This window comes from Tripterygium wilfordii, chromosome 12 (genome assembly GCF_013401445.1).
Source record: "Tripterygium wilfordii isolate XIE 37 chromosome 12, ASM1340144v1, whole genome shotgun sequence".
NCBI lineage: Eukaryota > Viridiplantae > Streptophyta > Magnoliopsida > Celastrales > Celastraceae > Tripterygium > Tripterygium wilfordii.
The window spans coordinates 6,571,581-6,582,729 of record NC_052243.1 but is presented as its reverse complement, the minus strand read 5'-3'; the positions used below and the strand labels follow the sequence as shown (position 1 = coordinate 6,582,729).

The 11,149-nt window shown below is 35.8% G+C and overlaps 1 long non-coding RNA gene across 1 annotated transcript; it reads right to left on the bottom strand.

The window, feature by feature from the left end:
* Window positions 1-1,386: 1,386 nt before the first annotated feature.
* LOC120010102 lies at window positions 1,387-8,389 on the bottom strand. Its single transcript, XR_005470816.1, has 3 exons — window positions 8,290-8,389; window positions 8,125-8,187; window positions 1,387-1,634 (listed from the first exon to the last, which is right to left on the bottom strand). It is a non-coding gene; the product is annotated as an uncharacterized LOC120010102 (long non-coding RNA).
* Window positions 8,390-11,149: the final 2,760 nt, after the last annotated feature.

Below are 11,149 nucleotides of genomic sequence, written 5' to 3'. Positions count from 1 at the left end.
TTGTAAAAAGACTCACTTACTGTATTTTAGAAAATTTGTTAGCAGAAGCAGAAGCACTGGAGTTGTTCTTAAAATCAATAGTCTAAGTTGACCATAAGTCTTATGACTTCTTTTTATTTTTTATTTTTATTAAAAAATAAACAAACACTAATACTTTCTTTATTACTTAGGGTTTAGATACGTACTAACGTATAACTCAGTCGAATATATGTCTACTTGGCAAAGACACTTATTGGACTTGAACCCGAAAAGATCAAAAAAAATTTTGAAATACCACAGATAATTATGCTTGCAAAAAGATCAAATATTATTATTTGGGTTTATACAACATGTGATCCCTAAAATATGGTTAGTGTTCTAAATTGGTCACTGAAAGTCAAATTGTGTCAATTTGATTACCCAATATATAATTTGCTCCAATTTCATCACCGGAGCATATTTTGCTCATTTCGGCCAATCTAACAGGTTGACTGTTAAACCAAAGTTTATCCACGTGAGTACATGTTGACGAATCAACAATTTTTGGAGATGTGTCACTGTGTTGCATGTTTGTTTCTCTAAAAAATCAAAATCAAGTCTTCATTTTTCTCAATCCTTTTTTACTTGCCAGACTTTATCTTCACTGCCTCCGACCCATTGGACAAGACTCTTGGCCACTCTTTCAGCTACTATCAATCCTCGAATCACTTCCTCTCTCCAACTCCCTTTGATCGCTTTGTTTCTCCTTCTCAATCCCTCCATTTTTCTCCATCGCACTAGTCAGGTCAGAGGACCCAGTGTAATATCCCGTACTTGTTTTTCTTTTAGAAATTATGTAGAAATTAATACCGAGTGAATCGTGGGTGTACAGAGGATTTTCAAAACTGGGTATATGTGAAAAGTAGTGCAGGTGTGTATAGGTGTCCAACTCTGTTCAATCGAAGCTCAACTAGGGTGGAATTGGCAGAAGCCAATTTTGATCGATTGGGGACATGCCAGATCGATCGGATAAGCCAGTACGCGTCGGATTGAGTTTAAATTATGCATTTCGTGAATTCCTCTCAAAACCTCCGACGGAAACTAACCCTAAACACTATTTTCTCTTAAAATTTCTCATTTCCATCACCCCAAGATCAACAACCAAGGTAAGATTCTTCTTCCTCAAGTTATTCAAGTTGGGTTATGGATTCTCTCTCTCTAGATTTCATATTCTTCAACCCCTCTTGTCACGCCCCATTTTGGGTGGGGTCGTGAGATATGGAAAATACACATACAAATTGGATAGACATGGAGCAACATTATAGAATAACGACGCCAACTTGCACAACAACAACAATGGTCCTAAAGAGGACTCCAATGGCATTAAGCCTCTAGAAACATAATTCAATACTACTATAGTAATTAAGACCTCAACGGTCCACATCAAACAGATCCAACAAAACAACTCACTTAATCAGAATGGTAGACCTCAGTGGTCAATATCACAGCGGAAACAAAACAATAGCTCAAGTCAAAGGTGACTGAGTCATACATAAAGTTCAACAATTTAAAACGTTTAACAATCCTAACTACAGGTAAGGAAACAAACATCTAGTAAACACGGGCTACACCACACTGTCACGCCTCCGGCAGTCGATCCTGAACATTTTCCTGACCTGAGGGGGCGAAGGAAAAGAAAGAAAAGAATGTTGGAATAATTTCAAATAAGTGGTTATATTTGAACAGTTACACCTGTTCATTTTGTGGTCATGTAGAGGAATAATTTCAAATAAGTGGTTATATTTGAACAGTTACTTGAACAGTTACATCTGTTCATTTTCCTCTTATAAAGGGACCATCTATCAATACGAAAGATATAAGAAATTTTTTTTTCTTCTTTTCTTGGTTGTGTTCAGGCATAGCAAACTGCACATAACATCTAGACAGTATTGTATCCTAAGAACAAAATTGCTGTGATTCCCATTGCTATTATAAGGGAGCAATATTTGTTTGAGAGACAGATTCTCAAATCGCCTTACTGTTCTAAAGGTTCCAGTCACTCCTTCATTATTCTTCTTATCTCTTTTTCTAACAATTCTCAAACAAATATTATTCGTTCGAAATTATGGAAGGAACAAATGTTTCTGTTGCTACTACATCCATGGGTCCTACAATATCTACCAATGCAACTACTCAATCCTTGGGTTCTGCCATTACCTCTTTGAATGTAATGCCTCAAGATTTGTCCAAACTAGAAGAGTTTGATGGTAACAATTTCAAGCGCTGGAAAGAAAAGGTGGAGTTTTTGCTGAAGACTTTGAAAGTGCGATATGTTTTGGATACTGAATGTCCAACAGTTCCTATCGAAAATCCTACTCCTCAACAAATTACTACAAAGCGGACTTGGGATGATGATAACTACACTTGTCGTGGAAATATCCTCAACACTCTATTTGATTCCTTGTTCGACATGTATGTTCCGTTGAAGATGGCACGTCAAATTTGGGAGGCTTTGGATAGCAAATACAAAACTAAACATTCTGGCAATAAAAGCTATCTTGTGAGTAACTATTGCGAATTTAAGATGATTGATAACAAACCTATTTTGCCACAGGTTCATGATCTACAATTAATTGTTCATCAATTATTGTATGAGGGCATTTCCCTTGATGAAAGATTCCAAGTTGGTGCTATCATTGCCAAACTACCACCATCATGGAAAGACTATCGTAAAAGTCTCAAAAGGAAGAGTGAAACTCTCAACCTTGATGCACTTCAAAGACATATACGAATTGAAGAAGAATCACGTGTACGTGATAAGCAAGATGAAACAGCTGAAATGACAAAGGCCGCACATGTTGTTGAAATACACAACAAAGAGAGCAAAAAATCTCGTTCTGATAATGTTTCCAAAGGGAAAGAAAAACAGAAATATAAAAAAGGTGTTTGCCATTTCTACAAAAAGAAAGGTCACTACATCAGAGATTGTAGACTTAAGAAGAAGAAAGACCAAGCCAACAATGTTGAAGAGAATCTACTTGCTGTTTTGTCTGAAGTTAATTTGATTGCAATGATGATGGGTGGTGGGTTGATACAGGAGCAACCCGTCATGTATGTGGCAACAAGAGTTTATTCAAGAAATATGAGGAAGTTGGTGACGACATAGAGTTATATATGGGAAATTCTTCAACTACAAAAGTTGCTGGAAAAGGCAATGTGGAATTGAAGTTTACTTCTGGGAAGATTGTCACGCTTCTTGATGTATATCATGCACCAGAAATTCGAAAGAATTTGGTATCTGGTGGTCTTTTGTCCAAACATGGCTATAAGTTAGTATTTGAGTCTGACAAGTTTATCTTGTCAAAGAATGGTATCTTTGTAGGAAAAGGCTACGCAGACAATGGAATGTTCAAGTTGAATCTAATGAATGAATCTGTTTTTGTGTATATTGTTGATTCTTTTTCTCTACGGCATGCTAGGTTAGGACATGTGAATTATGATTCTATTCAAAGAATGATTAATGTAGGAATTCTTCCTTCTACTCTAAAAAATAATAGGCATAAGTGTGAAACATGTGTCAAAACAAAATTGACAAGAAAACCGTTTCTTAATACGAATAGGTTGTCTATTGATTTATTAGAATTAGTGCATTCTGAGATATGTGATTTGCATAGCAAATTAACAAGAGGAGGAAAAAGATATTTTATTACTTTTATAGATGATATGTCTAAGTATGCATATGTTTATTTGCTTAAAACTAAAGATGAAGCATTGGAAAAATTTAAGCTGTATAAAGCTGAAGTGGAAAATCATCTTGGGTGTAAAATTAAATCTTTACGTAGTGATAGAAGTGGTGAATACTTTAGTACAGATTTTGATAATTTTTGTGAAATTAATGGGATTATTCACCAAAGTACTGCACCATACACACCACAACAGAATGGTGTGGCCGAACGTAAAAATCAAACACTTATGGATATGGTAAATGCTACGTTAGAATATTCTGGTTTGCCTTCTAATCTTTGGGGAGAAGCAACATTTACTGCTACACATATTTTGAATAGAGTACCCTCCAAACGTAATAAATTGTCACCTTATGAATTATGGTTTAAACGTAAGCCTAGTTTAAATTATTTTAAGTTGTGGGGGTGTGTAGCATATGTAAAGTTACTGGATTTTAAAAGGTCTAAGTTAGGACCCAGAACAACTAAATGTGCATTTCTTGGATATTCTACAAATAGTAAAGTATACAGATTTTTAGATTTAGAATCTAATACTATTATTGAGTCTAGGGATGTAGAATTTTTTGAAGATATTTTCTTTAAAGATTCCAAAACTCTTGAACCTAGTTCTTCTAAACAACAAATTATTTTGGAAGAAAATAATCCTTTAAAAGAGGATGATATAGAGGTCAGAAAGCCAAAAAGAGTTAGAAAAATAAAAGCTTTTGGTCCTGATTTCGTTACTTATTTAGTAGAAGGTAGTTCTAAAGATAACATTTTTCATGAGTTTGAATTTTGTTATAATATAAATGATGAGCCTTCTACGTTTGAAGAAGCTATGAAATCTAGAGATGCCATTTTTTGGCGAGAAGCTGTTGATGATGAAGTGGCGTCAATAATGATGAACAATACTTGGGTTCTTGTTGATTTACCTCCAGGTTCTAAACCTATTGGATGTAAATGGGTGTTCAAACGAAAGATGAAACTTGATGGAACCATAGACAAGTATAAGGCTAGATTAGTAGCCAAAGGATTTAAACAATCCAAAGGGGTTGATTATTTTGATACTTATGCCCCTGTTGCTAGGATTTCATCCATTAGAATTTTAATATCCTTAGCTTCTATATTTAGTCTAAAAATTCATCAAATGGATGTGAAAACAGCATTCTTGAATGGTTATTTGGATGAAGAGGTATATATGGAACAACCAACGGGTTTTGTAGTACAAGGACAAGAACATAAATTGTGTAAATTAATTATATCATTGTATTGTGTAAATTAATTTGATAATGTTTTAATATCTAATGGTTTTAAATTAAATGAAGGTGATAAATGTATTTACACCAAAGTGATAAATAATAATATTGTTATTATATGTTTATATGTTGATGATATGCTAATATTTAGTGGTAGTGATATTTGCATTCAATCGACAAAAGATTTTTTGTTGTTACATTTTGATATGAAAGATTTGGGTGTAGCTAATACCATTCTTGGTATAAAGATACACAAACTAAATGATGCTTACGTTATTTCTCAAAGTCATTATGTTGAAATGGTTTTGAAGAAATTTAGTCATTTATTTGAGAAAGTTTATGCTATTCCTTATAATCCTAATTTGAAACTTGAAATAAATAAAGGTCGTTGTGTATCACAACTTGAATATTTCAAGTTATTGGTAGTCTGATGTATGCAATGTATTGCACACGTCCAGACATTGCTTTTGCCGTGGGCAAGTTAAGTAGATATACAAGTTGTCCAAGTTTGGAGCATTGGAAAGCAATTTCTAATGTATTGGGATATTTGAAAGGAACTAAAACCTATGCTCTTCATTATGAAGGGAAACCATCTGTGATAGAAGGTTTTAGTGATGCAAATTGGAATTGTGCGGGTGATGGTTCAAAGTCTACTACTGGATGGGTTTTTACCCTTGGTGGTGGTGCTATTTCATGGGCTTCAAAGAAACAAACTTGCATAACTCACTCAACCATGGAGTTGGAGTTAGTAGCCCTAGGTGCGGCAGGAAAAGAGGCTGAATGGATAAGAAATCTCATAATTGATTTGCCATTATGGCAAGATCCACTGCCTCCTATTTCTATACATTGTGATAGTCAAGCTACTTTGTCAAGAGTGTATAGCAAGTCTTATAATGGAAAGTCAAGACATATTAGTCTTCGACATAATACTGTGAGACAAATGTTGGAAGAAGATATTATCACAGTTGACTATGTAAAGTCATGTAAAAATTTGGCAGATCCTTTTACTAAAGGCCTAAGTAGAGATCTGATTAGAAAAACAACGGTTGAGATGGATTTAAAACCAATCAAAATAATTCACTAATAGATAGCAACTCTACCTATACTTGTTCAACAAGTTTATAGGTTCAAAGGGAAAAACGAGTCTTGAAGGTGAATGCTATAGTACTAAATTAAATCCATCAAACCATGGTTTGAAAGTACTAGTCCTGTAATGATATGGTTAAGGCCGAGTTCAACTCTTAATAAGTTCACATAAAAGGTGTTTTATACTACAGGGACACCTAGAAGAACTTAACCTATGTGAGTGTAAAGTCAGACCGCTTTTGTCGGGGTTTGGTAAGCTACCTAGAGCACTCATGAAGTTGGGATTTACGCGTACGGCCTAAAATGCGCGGCTGGAAATAAAGAAGAACTTCTATTATGTCAATATGTATATGTTCTCCGGTTTTATCAAACGAGTTAGATAGTTCAAAGATTTTATATCTACTATTTTACTGGTATTTCCTTGAGAATATAATACTATGTAAAAGTTCAAGCCTTACAGGTACTTTTGCTTATGTATTGATATATGTGTATATTATGTCCAAGTATTTTATTTGAAATTAGTGGGGGATTGTTGGAATAATTTCAAATAAGGGGTTATATTTGAACAGTTACACCTGTTCATTTTGTGGTCATGTAGAGGAATAATTTCAAATAAGTGGTTATATTTGAACAGTTACTTGAACAGTTACATCTGTTCATTTTCCTCTTATAAAGGGACCATCTATCAATACGAAAGATATAAGAAATTTTTTTTTCTTCTTTTCTTGGTTGTGTTCAGGCATAGCAAACTGCACATAACATCTAGACAGTATTGTATCCTAAGAACAAAATTGTTGTGATTCCCATTGCTATTATAAGGGAGCAATATTTTTTTGAGAGACAGATTCTCAAATCGCCTTACTGTTCTAAAGGTTCCAGTCATTCCTTCATTGTTCTTCTTATCTCTTTTTCTAACAAAGAAGGCATAAGCGAAAGGCCCAGTAGGGAAATAAAAATAAAACGATAAACAACGAGGTATAAAAATACAATACCAGAAGGAACCGTACTAGATTCGGGCCCCTATAAAGATTTACAGCGCTCAACGTGCCAAGAGAGTATAAACATGACACATAACAACAATGAATATAGATAAATGGTTACAAGGCACAATATCCAATATGCATCAATGAATGCAATTTACAACATATATATACATTTAAAATATTGTATATATTTAAAACAACATGTGGAACAATTGAGGCACACCGAATGCCGAAGCACTCGTTGACCAAGTGTATACAAGTACACGTAAGGTCACAATCACACACAAGGGAGGAACCATTTAAGGAAAGTGTACTCCCAAACAACAAGGATATCCGGACACCTAAATCGGTAGTGGGCTGTACACCCCACACCGAACAATGTGATACAAGAACAACACAACCAACAATTGTCCACAAAACTTGGCTCAATATATGCCACATTACAATACAGTTCAAAACATTTACCAATGATACAATTTTTTATATCATTACAAGAATTTACTTTAACAACAACAGTACAACTAAGTTGTACCCAAAACAGTTTACAATACAATTTTCTAAAATCCCATCTTGCGGTCCAATAAACTCGGGATCCTCCTAGGAGTCGCATAATGTCCAGACTGAAGCCCCAACGTCACTCCCGAACTCCTCATCCATTTAACTCCACAAGGGTGTAAAATATGTAAAATATTTGGTTTAAATAAATTGACAATTTTCCTCTTTAATGCATTAAAAGTATTTGATATGAATAAAAATATTTATGCAATATCTTTGTTACAAAAAAAATTAGTCAAACATGATGGATGCAAGACGGTCTAAGCCCACAACAATGGCTTAGGCCACAACAACATGTCCATAGAGGAAGACAAAGAATAATAGAGGCCAACAATTATCCATGGACAACAATCAAACAATTGTAGGAACAAGGAATTGAAGAATTTAGGAGGTTCCTACAATGATTCAATACAAGGCATAAAAGAAATTATTAAAGAGCGTAGAAGTTTTCCCTACAAGGATTAAATTCAAGATATACAAAGAATTATTAAAGAGGGTGGTAGTTTCCCTACAATTAATACAAGGCATAGAAGGAATTATCAAGGCGGGTAGAAGTTTCCCTACCTCTTGTAGACACACTTCACAAGCTTAAGCAACACACGTCAAGTATTATCCAATGAACCAATCCTATGAAAATTAACATAATATGACTTAATTTATCAAGCCTAGTATCAGTTTATTAAAACCCCTATTTTTATTTTAACTTAACACTCATATATAAGTTTTTACCTTAAGTTGCCGAAGAGTGATCGACTCTTGCCTAAGCAATTAAAGGCTATTTCAAGTGATTTTTGGTAGTTTGAATGGAAGATAAAAACTGGTTACAAAGCCCGAACCTAGTGGCTTGAATTAGCCAAACTTCACACAAAATTCTCTTCTTAATTGGCAAATCTGCAGTGGACACGAAGGAGCTGATTGAGCCAGCTATGGAGCAGCAAATATAGAGGAAAACATGGGGAAAAAAATAAGAGGAAGGTGCTTACCAACAAGTAAAACAGGGGCTGCTCTTTGTAGTCCAATTTAGTGGTTTTTCTAGAGTTAAAAGGGAGACTAAGAAGAGAGTGGTTTTTCAGAAGTAAGACGAGAATGGGTTTCGGGAGTTACAAGGAAGAATAAGAAGAGAATGGACAAGTAGGGTTAAGTTGGAATTGACATTTTTACCATTCTATTTAAAATCAAATTCCTAAATTTCCCATGTCCATATATATTTGTATATTTTATTTTTCACACAATATAAACTCTTTATTTATTTATTTTTTTTCCAAAGAATTTCAAAAGTAAAACCTTTAGAATACATGGTTCAATGGATACTATAATACTACTATGGACACTTGTCCGTTTTAACGGGTCCCAAAAATACGGGATATTACACCTCTCTTGTAAATCCATGAGCTCTTGCATCTATTGAGGCCTAGAGGAAGCTCGAGTCTCTTCCTTTTACTTGTTTCTACAATCTTGGTAAGTCTCTTTAATCCTAAAAAGCAAATATTTAGAAATTGAGATTCTAGGGTTTTATGGGTTTTGTAGATTTGGGGGAAAATCTTTAAATTAGATGAAATTAGTGCTTTAATAGGTTGATTTAGACTTATTTCTGATGTGAGTGATATTGCATACCCTACATGCTCAATCTCCTAATTGCACGGTAGATGCCGGGTATGGACCCATACATCTCCTAGGTTTGATTGATGTGAAATGTGAAATGTCAATGGGCTGTTTAGGGTTCTTATGAGTACGGAAACGTCGGTGGGCTGAGTCAGGATTCCACATGTACTTGAAGCACCATGCGGTGATGTCGTTGGGCTTGTTCAAGGTCCCGATGAGTATAGGGACGTCGGTGGGCCAAGTTAGGATCCCGCATGGGGTTGTTCTCTACTTGTGTTTTGGTGTACATGATGTTAGTTATCATATTATTGCATTTGTGCCTTTTCTTTAATATTTCAACTTTAATATTGATTATTCATTCGTTAACATTCCCTACTAAGCCTTTCGCTCACGCTTCACTTTTTTTATTCCCTCCTTGCAGGTGAGTCTAGTTTCGGTACTAGGGTTGTGGATCAGGAGGAGCGTGTGTGACATGGATAGGCCCCTGGAGAGTAATAGGACTAGATGGTTCTAGAATTTGATTATGACATTAGTATTTTGTCGTAATTATTATTATTTATTTTTTTTTGGTTGAGACATGTCCTGTGATACATCAACTCAATGGTTGGTTGGACGGTTGGGAGGGTGTTCCGTGTTATCGGGACTCCCAGACCAGGTTTGTGGACTTCATGTTCTGACGTTGATTATGCATGTAGGATTGCTCCTTGCGTTGGTTGCTTGATTATATATATTATTGTGTATGGAGAATTTCTATGTGATGATATGATTTGTTAGATGGCCTGTGACCCTGCCTAGGTTGAGAATATATTTGTGATATTGTTGCATGTTGACTCCAGGTTGGCATCTTCCGTAATACGGGAAGATGCTATCCAAATTTTCGGTGGTTGATGATTGAATTAATTAGTAGTTTAATTAAGATGATACCAAAAGTAACGCATTCTGGGTCGGGGCGTTACATTTTGGTGTCGGAGCCAGGTTCTGTGTCTTAGGGACCTAAGGTTATGGGTAATGAGACTCCAAGCCATGTCACGACCTTCACTAATCCGGTATGTATTATTTCTCTATAAACTCTTATTTGAGTTGGTTATTTAATAGTGTATCTATGGTGATGTAGATGGACACTCATAGGATAACTCGATCTTTTTGTGCTGCGAAGGCCTCTGATGTTGAGGGCAAGCGAGGGGGACCGATAGGCCGAGTTAAAGGTCGAGGTAGTGGGACGACACGCACTACTAGGCATACTTCTAGTACACAAGGGTCGGTATCTGATTCTGGCATAGGGACACGAGAGGAGAGAATTGTGCAAGATGATCCACATACTGAGGATGTCCAACAGACGAGGACTACGATTGTCCCACTAGGATAGGTGCAAGAGACCTCAGGGGTGCAGGGGGTCCTTCCTACTACTGAGGAGCCCTAGCATCTGCCATGCCCCGTTTTGGGTGGGGTCGTGAGATAGGAAAAACACACATACAAATTAGACAGACGTGGGGAAACCTTATAAAACAATGAGTGCCAGCCTACACAATAATAACCAATTGTCCTAAAGAGGGCTCCAATGGCATTAAGCCTCTAGAAACATAATTCAATACTATCATAGTAATTAAGACCTCAATAGTCCATGTCGCAGCGGAAACAAAACAATAGCTCAAGTCAGAGGTGACTGAGTCATGCATGACATTCAATAATTTAAACCGTCTAACAATCCTAAATAAAGGTAAGGAAATAGACATCTAGTAAACACGGGCTACATCGCACTGTCATGCCTACGACAGCTGATCCTGAACATTTTCCTGATCGGGGGGGAAAGCGAAAGAAAGAAAAGAAAGGCATGAGCGAAAGACCCAGTAGGGAAATAAAAAATAAAACGATAAGCAACGAGGTATAGAAATACAATACCAAAAGGAATCGTACCCCTAAAAAGATTTACAACGCTCAAAGTGCCAAGAGAGTATAAACATGACACATAACAACAATGAGTATACGA